Raw genomic sequence first — 14243 nt, 5'->3', positions numbered from 1 at the left:
GGATTTTACCTCAGCTAATTCAATATCAGAACTGTTTCCAGATTTTTCATTAGCCCTTCCTCTTCTTTGTACTTACTTTGTGATGCCAAAGGTAAGATGAGAAAAAAATAACATAATCTGATCTTTCTGCTATGCCATTAATCAAAATACCCATAATTGTTATCAGGAAATTATAGAGTATCCTGTTTTAGGAAGGGATGACTTAATGAGATAGACATGGACAGCTACTAGCAATGTATATGTGGAAAAACAGTGAAATTAATTTCTTGTTGAATGTGTAAGTATAATTAGGATTTTAATCCTGTTTTTTAAAAGTGATAGTATGATGACCTTGGGGAAAATCACATCAATTTTCTAAGACTAAGTTCATAAAACAGATTTAATTATAATATTATTAGTTTTAACGTAGTATTTCTAGAATACTATCTGATCTTGATGTTACAATTTAAGTCTTCACACTGTACATTTACCAGTAAAACTTCTCCTCCTATGTTCAGATATACAGTGTTTGTGGAAAATTCTGTACAAAAATTCACTTCAAAAATCCTAAACAAATTCTGCATGACATGCATGTATGTGTACATACATACATACATAAGTATTTCACATTTTAGCACAAAAAAGTATATTGAAATTTCGGGAAACATCAAAATATTACATTATATGATAAAACTTTAATGGTAAAAAATTGTAAAACATCATCTGTACTTACACAGTGTGAGTAAAAACAATGGTTTAAATCGCATGGAAGTTTCACATTCTGAAAGTCTTTTGTTAGAATGATTAACCTTCTGTGTATTTGTTGAAAGAACTTCTATTTCCAAAAGTGGAGGGATTTTTGTACAACTCTTGTCTCTAGACATCTACAAGCACATTCGTGTTTTTTAACACAGCTGGATTACTTATCTAAAATATACCACCAGTGGATTTTAAGATACTGAGAGATGATGCTCATCCAAAACACCTACAAAATTAACTATTTGTTTTTCCTGTAGCCCTTTTAAGATGCAATTGAACAACATATATGAATCTTTTAATGACCATATGACTTACTATAACAAAAGTTACTTTGATGCAATTGTCTATTTAATACTGCCATTTTTTAAGGCTATTGCTGAAAAAGACTAATTGTGACAGGCAATAGGCAGTATACAAACAAACGTGTGTGATTATAAGGCCTTTTCTCCTGATACAATGATTAGCATACTTTGCAGACTCAGAAGATTTACTTTGTTCTGCACTACTTCACATTAGCCTTTTGAGTATTCAAAGTATCTATGTAAAGTGAAGCTTCAAAGAGAAGTGTGAGAAAATAATTTCCTAAAATTAAACTGAAGATCCAGTGACATATTTTAGCTGAAAGCTCATTTTTTGAGCCCTTGTCTTAGGACCTGCTGACTGCAAAAAATATGCTTTGGGAACATCTAGGGAAATGATTAATTGAAAATCTTCACCTAAACCACCAGTGAACTATAGCACACCACCAGTTTTGTTCATTCACTGTCCAATGGTAGAACCCAAAGCCTGGAATCACAGCTCCTGACTGCAAGGACAAATTTATTAAATCACAGAGGTGCAGCAGCCTGCCTTCTTATCCCTCACAAGCTAGGGTGCATGGCTGCAGCGTTGTCTTGCCAACACGAAGGCTGGACTGAAGACTGTGTTAAATGCTGTACAAACAGGAGATACAGGCTTGACTCAAAATACTAACAATAAAGAAAATTAAAAAGACAAATAAAAAGTAATGTCCAAATAAATTGGAAAAGATGATCCCTGCTAAGTGAACATTTTTTCAAGAATAATTAAGTGATGCTGCTGGGAGCACCTGGACAGTGCATGAAGACAGCTTGAAATAGCCAAGTACCAGAGTGCAAAAATTGCCCTGCAACAAAATTAACAGAATAGCATCAGATAATGTAACTGTAATATAAAACATTCAGAGTGGCTAGAGGTAGCCAAGTACCCATAAGTCCATCCCAGTTCTTTCCAACAGATCACAGCTCCTGCCAAGGTGCAAATCTAACCCACAAGCTGTTCCCAGCTGTGGGAGCACTGTCATGTTATTCTGGTCCAGGCAAGTAGTCACAGTTGCTTAAGATCGCAAGATCACAGAGTGCAATTTCATTTTTAATAACATGAAACTATCTCCAACACAACATAGCTTAATTCCTGATATAACTCTTGTTTCAAGCATGATTACTTGTTTGAAAAGTCCTAATCTACCAGGAGAAAGTCAATTGTTCAGCTACATTTTGAATAATGCTTTATAATCTTACTAATCATCTCTGTTCCAAAAGACACCTATACACTAAAAATCAAACAAGCAAACAAACAAAAATGAAAAGCCTATACAGTATGTTATTTATACAAATGGAAAAATTTCACGGAAACTCAGGACAAACTCTGAGAACTTAAAGGCTAAATTCCATGGTTGTTGGAAGTGTGAACAATCAAATCTGAAGCCAGTAAAACAGAATAAACAACAATTAATGTTTTAATAACCCTGTAAATGCGAGGATCAGAGTACACAAAAAGATCTGGAGAAGAAAAAAAAAAAATTGGCACCTGATACTATTTCTACCGTGGCAGTTTCCAATTTGGCAACTAATAAAAAAAAAAATACTTCAGGGAGTTTTTTTACAAAGTCTACCCTCTGCTTATAGCCATTTGTAACACAAATTTTTTGAAAACTGTTCTACAAATAAAGGAAAAAGAAAAACCAAAATCAAATCAAGGTGAAAAAAGCATATTCCTTTGATTTCAAAAAGGTACACGTTTTATACTACTGTATGTTACAGTACAGTTTTGTACATTCATTTGGAACAAACATTGGAGAATTCAACCTGTCCATAATTAAAAAAAAAAAAAATAACCCCCAATTCCTATGTTTTATGGTTGATATGTTAGAAAAAAAGTGGATATGACAGTGTAACTAACTTGGGTACTGCTTTTTGAAAATAATCATAGCTGCACACTACTTCACCTTATTTATTTCATAAAACTCATAGGTATTCAGATCCACAGATTTATTAATATAACACCATTTAGATCAGGGCTTATCAGGACACATATTTTATAAACTTTATTCAGCAAATACTCAACAGTATTGACTACTGAGCTACAAATACTATATAGGAAATCAATGAATCAAAACTATGTTACAGGCAAAAATAAAGGAGTGTGAGCCATGGAAAATTCTTCTGAAATGCTTATTTTAAAACTTGACCCCAAGATTTTAAATATTCAAGCAAATTCTTAATAGTTTTCAATACTGTGATAAGATTTCTGTTTTCAAAACGAGACAATGTTTTACTTTGAAAAAGAAATCTGACAAGCACAGCAACAAATTACATTTACTATAGCAATTATGTAGTAACCAGAATAACCTTTTTTTTTCTTTTTTAAAGAATGACACAAGAATCTAGTCATTGTAATAACTTTTACATTTTTGCTTAGAGCACATGTAAGACAATTGTTTAGCTACACAGATAAGAAGAAGAGGGAGTACAGAACAGGTTATTATGATGAGTTGTCTAAAAAATTTCTATATTATACTCACTCTTTGAAATGTCATTCATACGGACTGCAATTCACTGAGCTGCAGAAAATATCTTAAAATACAATTTGTAAAAATTATTAATTGAAACTGCATATAGGATGACTTGAAGAAGTGCATTTATCTGAAGGCAAGAGCCTTAGTTTTCAAGTAATATTTGGAAAAGCAAGATATAAGTAAGAAACCTAGTTTTCAGTTTTATTGCAATTATCTTTCTTTGATTTCTGAATGCTAAATTTTTAAAAAACATTATTTTGCCCTGCAGTTTATAGAGTACCAAAATAAAACAGATTTTTGTGGTTCAGTGATGAATTGAAAGTTGAAGGTAACCTGAAATTTCTGAGCTACTATTGCTATTATGTAAAATCAGGAATGTTCGGCTCCAAGCTACAACAAATATTATCAATTCTGCTGCTACAAAGAGATCAGAAACAGGCAGGAAAACACTGCAAATGGAGACCACTGAGCACAACTATTTCGCACAGAATGTATTTTCCTTCTTGTTTGGTTGCCCCAGGGGTGTTTAATATAATTTTAAATTCCTGCCACAGTCTCCCATGTCAGAAGATAACTAATGGATGAAAGCTTGTGCACACACTTTTTATTTTTCCCCTGCTGAAATGCTAAAGGATGGCACAGACATCCTAAGCCAAAATTCAGCTGGCCCATATTTAATTGCTATGTCTGAAAGTAGAAATTACACTAGTTTGCAATACAGATTAGAGAAACACTTGCTTTAATTCTCAATGATCAGTTATATTTCTGTTTCATTAGTTAAAAGTTTCAAACATTGTTAGACCCCAGAAATCGTATTTATATGAGAAGAGTCCAAATGACTACACATTCAAACAATCTATATAAACTATTTTTAGTGAAGTGGGTCATATACAACAGATAATAGTCATACCACATTTCTAATCCAAATTTTGAACCAAACTATTTAATGTTCTTAGTTTTTCTCCACTTTTTAAAATGCAGGTATAACAAAACATCTAGCCCTTATCAAATGCCTGAGGAAAAGCACTCTCTCAATATAGCCTACATATGTCAAAATGTAAAGGCTCACTTAAAAAAAAAAATAATCAGAGCCACTGCATACAGATTTGTAGAAAAAGAATCCACTCTAAACTATCAGCCAAAATAAATTCATAGATTGTAAACAATAGAGCTACTAAATTGTGAAGGTAAGACCTTCTGCTATAAGTACTTTACTCACAGAAGGAAAGCAGTTTCAGTATCTGAAAAGACTGCATGAATATTTGAATGCCATTTGACAGGCCTTGCTTAGTAATATTTTATTCACTGTTCAGTCTAACAAGCATATTGTTATGCCTGGTTGATAGACAGCTGTGAAGATCAGCCTGGAAAAGTAACTTCTACAATAAAATTATTTCTAGCCTCCGTGTTTAAAATTTACCTGAAGAGATTCTAGTAAGGAAATCAATACTTTAAGACTTCTTTTTCCTCTGAATTACATAAACAGATATCGTCTCAGTCACAGTAATCAAAAATATACAAAACTGAGTTGGTTAGATCCTAGGTCAACTGATGTATGATTTACAAACATGCTGAAAATATGTCTGAATGCATGTGTTTTATATTATATACCAAGTGTACAATTAATTGAGAACTATAAAAGACTTTTTGTCTCCTGGTAGCATTGTGAAAATGAAATTTGTCTCAGAATTCTTCCAATCCAGTATAGTGGGGCAGTAGGAGGTGTATGTGCTTGGTTTTGTTTTGGTTTTGGTTTTTTGTGTATGTGTTTGTTTTATCGTGGTTGTTGTTGGTGGTTGATTGGGTTTTGTGTGTGTGTGTTGTTTGTTGGTTTGTTGTGAGTTTTCATTGTTTGTTTGTTTTGTTTTTTGTTGTTGTTGTTGTTTTTTTCTTTTTCAAATCAACTTATGCTTGATTTTCTAGATTGAAGTAAGCTGTGCAATTTCTGTAACACTGAAGAAGACTTCCAAGGGGCTTAGCATCATGCATTGGCAGTGCTGCATAACTCTTAATATTAGCTAACAGGAGTTTGTAGCAAGAAAGAATCAGAGAGGAACACAACAATTAACAGATAATCTGTATACACCCATGAGTTTGAAATTCATTTAGTAAACAAATTCCTATTTGTTTAATAATACGTGGATGACCGAAATGAGGCTTTGGGTTCTGTTCTGCTCTGCAGTGGGCAATGCCCACAACCAGGAAATGATGCACCTTTCTTGCAACCAGGTTTTTTAGATCCTGTATCTAGCCTAGGGATTCGGCACAAAGGGTTTAGCCTGCCTAAATCTTGGTAGCGTCTGAAACTGGAACACAGTGTCACTTCAACTAAAGAAATACTACTGTTTGATATGTTACTCCTGAAGCAAACAAATTATAGTAGCTTCATTTAGGAGTTTACCTAGATGTAACTCTTATCTAGTTTTAGGGAACATTTATTCATTCAACAAATCTAGCATGCCTATGCAACTGTAAAAATCTGTTATGACTCACCCAGATAACATTGCATACTGTGTTCAAAGTTCTCTTTGTTACATAAACACCATACTACAGATGTATGTGTACATTTGCATACGATAAAAATATTAAATAGAACAATGAAAAAAAAAGGCATAAACTTTAAAATATATACATTTTGAAGGAAAAATTACCAAAGACAAATGACATTGAAAAAATATCAAATTATATCAGAAACTGTTCCAAGACTTTAATTTCACTAATCGCAGACAAGTGCAAAGTCTATATTAATACACAACTTTCTGTATGTGATGCCAGACTATTGTATATGGCTTGTTGTTTTGATGACTTCTATAGATCATTAATTTTAAAGTACATTAATTCATTTTGTAGGAATGGACTTAAAATATTAAACATTAATGACCTGTTGTATCTATTTGTGAAGACTCTTGTCCTAAAGGTGAAGAAAATAGAAATCTATTTTACTAGCCACACAATTTAAAAAGTTTTCCAAATAGGCTAATATTTCATCATAGCTTGTTTTCCCTCTAACTGCACTGCAGGAAATTTAAAAAAGATGCTAGGAAAACACTACTGGCAGTGCCATTCCTCTCTATTAGGGGAAATTTTCCTTTATTAGAGATCCATATGCTTCAAAGAGCTAGAAAAAGCCTCTACAAGCTGGCAGGTCTTGGGAAATCCAGACTGCTGCAGCATCTCAAGAGGTAACATGATCTCATTTCACAATGAAAATGGAAGTATTATTGTAAAGAACTATATAGACCCAGAAAAGCAAAGATGGCTCTTTCCCTGTGTAAAAGTGAAGAGTTTATTTATAGATGGGATATTCATCAGAAATATTGAGTGATCACGTGAATGGCAGTAAAAACCTTTAAAAACGTTTTAAACTCATCAATAAAAAATGAAAATCTGAAATACAAAGTACCAAGTACTTGTAAACTAGTTTTATTTTACCTCTACCCCTTTAGAAACAGAGAGAATTTATAAACAAACTGCTTTTCCTGCAATCTTTTAGGTCATACAAAGATTTTATTAGCTGTCCTCTTTTGTTAAAAACAACAGCTACTTAAGATTAGACACTAATAATAGTACTAAGATCCTAGTCCTGCTTTGTTTTTTGAGGAGGTGTTTGTTTTTTTGTTTGAAAGCAAGAAAAAGTAGGAAAGTTTTGCTGTGGGTTGGGGAGGGGAAAGGAGGGATGACATCATGTACACAAAACAGTCTCTGCCTTTGGAAATAATGCTTTCAATTGTGCTTCAACAGTAGCAGACTACCTAACAGTCTGTATTGACTGCAACCTGCAAACCTGTTCCATTACACAACTTTGGGCAATGTTCTTAACTCTCAAACTACCACAGATTCACAATCACCTGCTAAATGCCATTGGCTAGATAAATTCGACTCTTCTAGACAAAATCAGAAGGGGAAGAATAGGAAAAACAAGAAATAAGACAGAGTAGGAGGAGGTAATTGGTACTGGGGGAGACTGAAAGAATAAGAGCAGAAACAATTTTTTTCTCTTCACTGGTAGTAATAACATCAATTATGATAATGTCACCATGTCTCACATTCCTTGGGGACCTTCTTTAGGTCCTGCTTGGCCAATGCATTTTCCAGAATCAGGAGGTAATGGTCTGTCCAAACACATGCTGACAAACTGAAAAATCAGGAGCCAGCAAGGAAGATGGCTGCTGTGGTGAACCTCACTTATTTAACCTCCAGTTTTCTTAACTGAATAATCAAAATGCAATCTCTAACAGCAAGTGTTAGTATGAGAATCACAGAAAGGATAAGGTCTGCAGAGACCTCTGGAGGTCATTTGGTCCAACTCCCCTGCTCAAGTAAGGCCACCTGGAGCCTTTGTCTCCAAGGATGAAGACTTCACAGCCTCTTTGGACATCCTGTGCCAGTGCTTGGTCACCCTTACAGGGCAAAAGTTCTTTCTTGATGTTCAGGAGGGAGCTCCTGTGTTCCAGTTCATGCCCATTGCCTCTAGTTCTGTCACTAGGCAACACTAAAAAGAGCCTGGCTCTGTCTTTGCACCCTCGCTTCAGGTATTGATATATTAATAAATTGATGAGATTCCCCTAAGCCTTCTCTTCACCAGGATGAACAGTCCCAGCTCTCTTAGCTTTTCCTCACAGGAGAGATGCTCCAGACCCATCATCATATTTGTGGCCCTCTGCAGTACTCTTTGCAATAAGTCCATGTCTATCTTGTACTGAGAAGCCCAGAAATGGACACAATACTACAGATTGCTTACAATGCTAGAGAATGTTACACAGATTTTCAAAATGGCTACCAGTGAAAGATTCAGGCTATATATAATGAACAGGTAGGCTGTTTCCTGTTTTCTCTGCGTCTATCAGAATTGCAAGGCGTGGAAATACTCTGTCCCTCAAAGGTAAGGTGTACAAGCTGGCTACGTCCCAGTTCCTTTCTGGCACACGGAAGTGGGTATGTCCCAGTTTCTTCCTCACTCCATGGGTCTGAAAACTAGATGTATGAACTGAGGGAAGTCTCAGACCACTTCACCACAGTAAATCATGATCACAGGGTTTGCAGAGGAGTCGGTGAGACTCCAAGCCAAAGTCACCCATTGTTCACGGCATATGCCATGCAGACATCACCAAGATCATCACTTTCCATTTAAGTTACTGCTTATTTTCCTCACTGCATTATTACTGCCAATTCCAGAACTACCTACTCATTCATTCTGTCATCTCAACTTCAATTTCATCACCATCTTCCTCTTCAAGCTTACTAAAACTTCTCAAAGGTACATTAATTTTTCATCTTCTTTATAAGTCAGTACTTACTGGTCAATTTTGAATTCTAAGCACACAAAAATAACTACATTTAACATCACAGAAAATTCAACACATAACAGCTGCCTTTGGTTTTAACAAGAGAAAAAAGGGAGATAATTGATTTAACCTAATCAGGATTTAAGACAATTAGCATATAGCATTTGATACATTTCCTGTTCTATGATGACATGGTCCCACCAATAACGTGGGACTTATGTCCACCTACACACAAAAAACCCACCCAAAAGTTTCAAAAGTGTTTTAATTTTGAGTTTATAACCCATGCAGCAAGGAGCAACCTAAAGCATATTTAAAACATGGTTATGCTCCTTTGAAATGGTATTTATAATGGATATACTGACAGACTCTAAACAACATAGTAGTGCAGTAAATCACTGAGACAGCCATCCCTTTTTCTCTCTCTTTTTTTTTTTTTTTTTTTTTCCCCCAGGTACCGTGTCTATTTTGACTGCATGGTGAATTATAAGTTGTAACCTTAGAATGCAAAGGTAATCGCAATGAGGACTACATCTTCTTTCCTGAGCATTAGTAGGTTGGATTTTTTTTTATTTCTCTGTACTACTTCAAATTATAACACTGCAAATATTTTATCTGTACAGAAATGACATATATACAAAAACTTTCAGTTTTCATGATGCACTAAGGACTCAGATTTATAGCACACTGACATTTCCCTGCCTTCAGGGAGCATCACACCATCTCAATTTCTGTAAGGGATGTCATACAGAAAATAGTCAAGCCACATTTGTGTCAAGTCTGCCATTTTTAATTATTACCAATCAAGTCTAAGCAATTTCTCCTTCAGTTTAACAAGTGCATACCTATCTCACATTTTTTTTTTTATGCCACAATTCATAAAATTGTTTAGGCTGATACTAGTCCCTTGCACTAAATTAATAACTGATCACAGGAGATATTTATCATCTCAAGCTTTTTACATGAGAATTGTCAGACTTAATCACCCTCCTCATATTTTCACTATTTACAGAGCTTCATTTATCATTTACTATGATAACAGTGGACTATTTTTCCCACTTTTCAAGCATGTAAAGAAATACAAGAGGTTGGTAAATCATGACAATAGCTTGAAAGCTTTACTCTTTCTGATAACATCCATTTGCATCAGAAAAGGATTCTTAAAAAAAACCTATTTTAATAACAATCATAGAGGGAAGTAGAATTAGCCGGCTAAAACCTCAATAAATGGACAGTTGTGCTTAATTATAGAAAATACATTCTCATTTTTATCATTGGTTAAACTTTGCAGGCAGTATGAAAGTGACCTATTCCAATCAAATATAAAAAATAATTTACTTGATAACAATGCCAAAGAAATTCTTCTCAGAAGCTTTTATAAAGTGAGTTCAGGGCTTACAACTAGAACCTGAAAGGGCTACTAACTCTGATAAGGACAGAGATTTGGTGCATTACTGCCGTGAGATGTGTTGAACCATACCCCAATTTTTTTTTTCAAACAACTTGCAGACTGGACTGAAAAGTAACATCAAAGTTATTCAGAATAGCACAAATATGTGGCTGCTGCTAGATTCCACAGAAAGTTCATTTTGCATTCCTGGGCATCTAAGATGTCATTCTTACACAATGGGAAGCAAAAAGTAAATTACGTAAGATATCACTTGACTGAAATAAGATATGTGTGGCAACTCCCAAGTCTACCGGTTGAAACATTGCAGCATTGATGCTACCTGTGTTCTGGCGAAATATCACAGAATACCTGTTTTGATCACCATTGTAAGAAGGATCATACAACTTCACATTTTAATTGGTTAGGGAAAAAACTTGACCCCCAGTAACTTTTCCTCGTTGGAAAATGAAAACCACTGTAGTGGGTACAGATGTCCAGGTGCTGGCACTGAGGGCTGCAGGGTGCTCTTGGTGAGGAGAGGTCAGGGCTGCCCTGTGTTGGTGGCAGCTGGCTCCAGCACACCCAGGGCACAGCTGAGCCCCTCAGCCACAATGGTGGCACCTCTAGGAAAATATATTTTTAAAAGGGCAAAAACAAGCCAAAAACCTGTCATACACAGAGAGGAGGAAAGAAAAGAAAGAGCACAAGAAAAAGCAGTATGAACACCAAAGCCAGGGAAGAAGGAAGTGGAGGTGCATTGCACTGGAGGAGATAATTAAACTACAGCCTGTGAAGGAGCCCAGACCAGAGCAGAGGAAACGTGTGAGAGGAAGGTACAGCATTGAGAAATCACTATGTACTGACTGTAACACCTCTTTCTCCATATCCCTGCACTGCTTAGGGCAGTAGAGGACTCTGGAGTGATGATATGAAGGGAAAGAGAGAAAGAGGTAGGAAAGGTGGTGTTTAAATATTTTCCTTTTTTTGTTTCTTACTACCTGGATCTATTTTAAATAGAAATAAATTAGAATTAATTTTCCCAAAGTCAAATCTGTTTTACCCTTGGCAGTAACTGGTAAGTGGTCTCCCTGTCTTTATCTCAACCTATGAGCTTTTTATTTTCATTTTTTCCTCCCCCACTCTAGTCCTGCTAAGAAGCAAATGAGTGGCTAGGTGCACGTTTGACTGTTAGAGAAGACTAACCTAGGACACGAATTAAACTAGAGTTATTTATGGCAGAATATAAATACTAGAGATAGCTAACAGACACAATAGTATTTTTGTTCGTTTGTTTGTATGTTTAGGGTCAAAGAAATTACATAAAATATTTTAGTAGAGCTATGTCAGGCCAAGTTATGGTATCTCTGGGAAAGTATATTTAAGAAAAAAGAAAAAATGCTGCACAGCTGAGTGTGAGAAACAGGACTGAGGACAATGTGAGAGACACAGCCCTGCAGATGCCCAGGTCAGTTAAGATGGAGGAGGAGAAGGTGCTCTGGGCACCAGAGCAGATTCCCGTGCAGCCCATGGAGGAGACTGTGGTGAAGCAGGCTGTCCCCCTGCAGCCCATGGAGGACCACATTGGAGCAGACACCCACCTGCAGCCCATGGAGGACCACACTGGAGCAGACACCCACCTGCAGCCCATGGAGGACCACATTGGAGCAGACACCCACCCTGCAGCCCATGGAGGGCTCCAGGATGCAGCAGATGGAGATGCCCTGAGGGAAGCTGCAGTTCATGGAGAGAAGCCCATGGAGCAAATTGTGGCTGGTGGGGGACCCATGCTAGAAGCAGTCTATTCCTTACGGATTGTACCTCGTGGAAGAGACTCACATTAAAGCAGTTCTTGAACTGCAGGCCATGAGCAAGACTCACCAAGGAGCAGTTTGTGAAGGACAGTAGCTATGGAGAGCTGTGATGAGTCAACCTTGGCTGGACACCAGGTGCACACCCAGCTGCTCTCTCACTCCCCCTCCTCAGGACAACAGGAGAAAATAAAATGAAATAAGCTCATGGGTTGAGATAAGGACAGGGAGATGGCTCATCAATTACAATCATGAGCAAAAGAGACTTGACTTGGAGAAACCAACTTAATTTATTGCCAATTACGCAGAGCAGTATAATGAGAAACAAGAACAAATTTAAAAACACCTCATCGCCCCTTTTCACTGGGCTCAACTTCACTCCCATGTCTTTTATCCTCCCAAATGGCACAGTGCAATGGGGAGTGGGGGTTGCAGTCAGTTCATAATGCTTTGTCTCTGTTGTTCCTTCTGCCTATCGCTCTTCCCCTGCTTCAGTGTCGGCTGCCTCCCACAGGAGACGGTTATCGTGACCTTCCCCAATGTGGGTCCTTCCCACAGGCTGCAGTTCTTCAAGAACTAATCTAGCATAGGACCTTTCCACTGGATGCAATCCTTCAGGAATGGACTGCTCCAGCCTGGGTCCCCTCTATAGGGTTATAGTCCTGTCAGAAAACGCGCTCCAGTGTCCACACTCCTCACCACTGGCCACAGTTCCTGCCAGGAGCCAGCTCCAGCATGGTCCCTCTGTGGGGTCACAGTTCCATCAGAGCACATCCATCTGCTCTTTCACAGGACCCTCCACGGGCTGCAGGTGGATACCTGCTCCACCATGGACCTCCACGGGCTGCAGGTGGATACCTGCTCCACCATGGACCTCCACGGGCTGCAGGTGGACAGCCTATGTAACTACAGGCTGTAGAGGAATCTCTGCTCGAATGTCTGGAGCACCTCTTCCTCTTTCACTGACCTTGCTGTCTGTTTCTCACACATTCTCATTCCTCATCTCCTCTTCATTTTCGAGCTGGCTGGCACTGGCTTTGTCCAACACAGGAGTCACTTCTGGTATTTTCTCACAAAAGCCACCCCTGGAGCCCCATTCCAAAACCTTGCAACATAAATCCTGTACAACAGCCTATGCTGGAGCAGAAGAAGTGTGAGGATGGAGAGGCAGAGATGAACTGAGTGCAATTCCTGTTTCCCACCATCCGGCACTGCTTCAGGAGGAGGAGGTAGGTGAGCTGGTAATGAAAGGACTGAAGTTAAGACTGGAAAGAATGGGAGGGTGAGGGAAGGTGGTTTATTTTTGCCCTTTTTTTCCTCACTTCCCTGATATCTTTTTAATTGGCAATAAATTAATCTGTCCCTACCCAAGTCTGTTTTTCCTGTGAAAGAAACTAGTGAGTGATCTCCCCTCATCTTGACACTGAGCTTTTCCATCTTATTTTCTCCTTCTGTGCTGTTAGTGGTGAGGAGCAATGACAGAGCACATGGGTAAGCATCTGGCAGCTAGCCAACATTAGCCCACCACTCTAGACTAACCACAAAGGATTATTTTTTCATACATTTTCTCATAATCACTTCAAAAAAAAAAAAAAAAAAAAAAGAAGAGACAACCCAGAATTTAAGTAGATAATTCACCAAAGCATGGCAATTATCTTTCTTTGTCCAACATCTATGCTTTCTTTTGAAATTTAAAAAAATCTGACAGCCTCAAATCAGCTTAAAAAATGCATCTGCAGGGTGAAGCAAATTTTCTTACAAATTTAATTAAAAAGTATGACATTCAAAAGAATAAGTAATTTTAATAGTAAAATTATTTTGTGTTACATTATATAACTTTTTATGGAGTTCAGGTTTTTAATGCAGCTGACTAAACATCTGATAAATATGCAGAGAACTCAAAGGAGATAATCTTTCAGATAACACTGAAAACATGAAATAAAATTAGAATTAGGAAATGCTAGTATTCACCCAGAATGATTCACGACAAATATCATATGAATGTACAGTTACTTTTCTGGAAGACTCTGCTATATCCCCAAGTCCAGATTATACAAAATGACAGGAATAAGTAGCAGTGCTCCTGAACCACATTTCCACTTCAGTCAGACCAAAGGTGATGAATACTAAAATACTATATTAGCATTTGCAGTTGCTACAGATAAAATGAACACTTTTGCCTGTGCAAAAACATAGGCAAGGTGAAA

At 37.1% G+C, this 14243-nt stretch overlaps 1 protein-coding gene across 2 annotated transcripts in view; it reads right to left on the bottom strand.

Annotated features, from left to right (window-relative positions):
* The window catches only part of FBXL17 (F-box and leucine rich repeat protein 17), a 295611-nt gene that overhangs the window by 178858 nt on the left and 102510 nt on the right, over positions 1-14243 (bottom strand). The gene's annotated exons all lie outside the window — the stretch shown is intronic.

Source organism: Columba livia, chromosome Z, assembly GCF_036013475.1.
Source record: "Columba livia isolate bColLiv1 breed racing homer chromosome Z, bColLiv1.pat.W.v2, whole genome shotgun sequence".
Classification (NCBI taxonomy): Eukaryota; Metazoa; Chordata; class Aves; order Columbiformes; family Columbidae; genus Columba; species Columba livia.
This window is presented reverse-complemented; position numbering and strand designations above follow the sequence as displayed.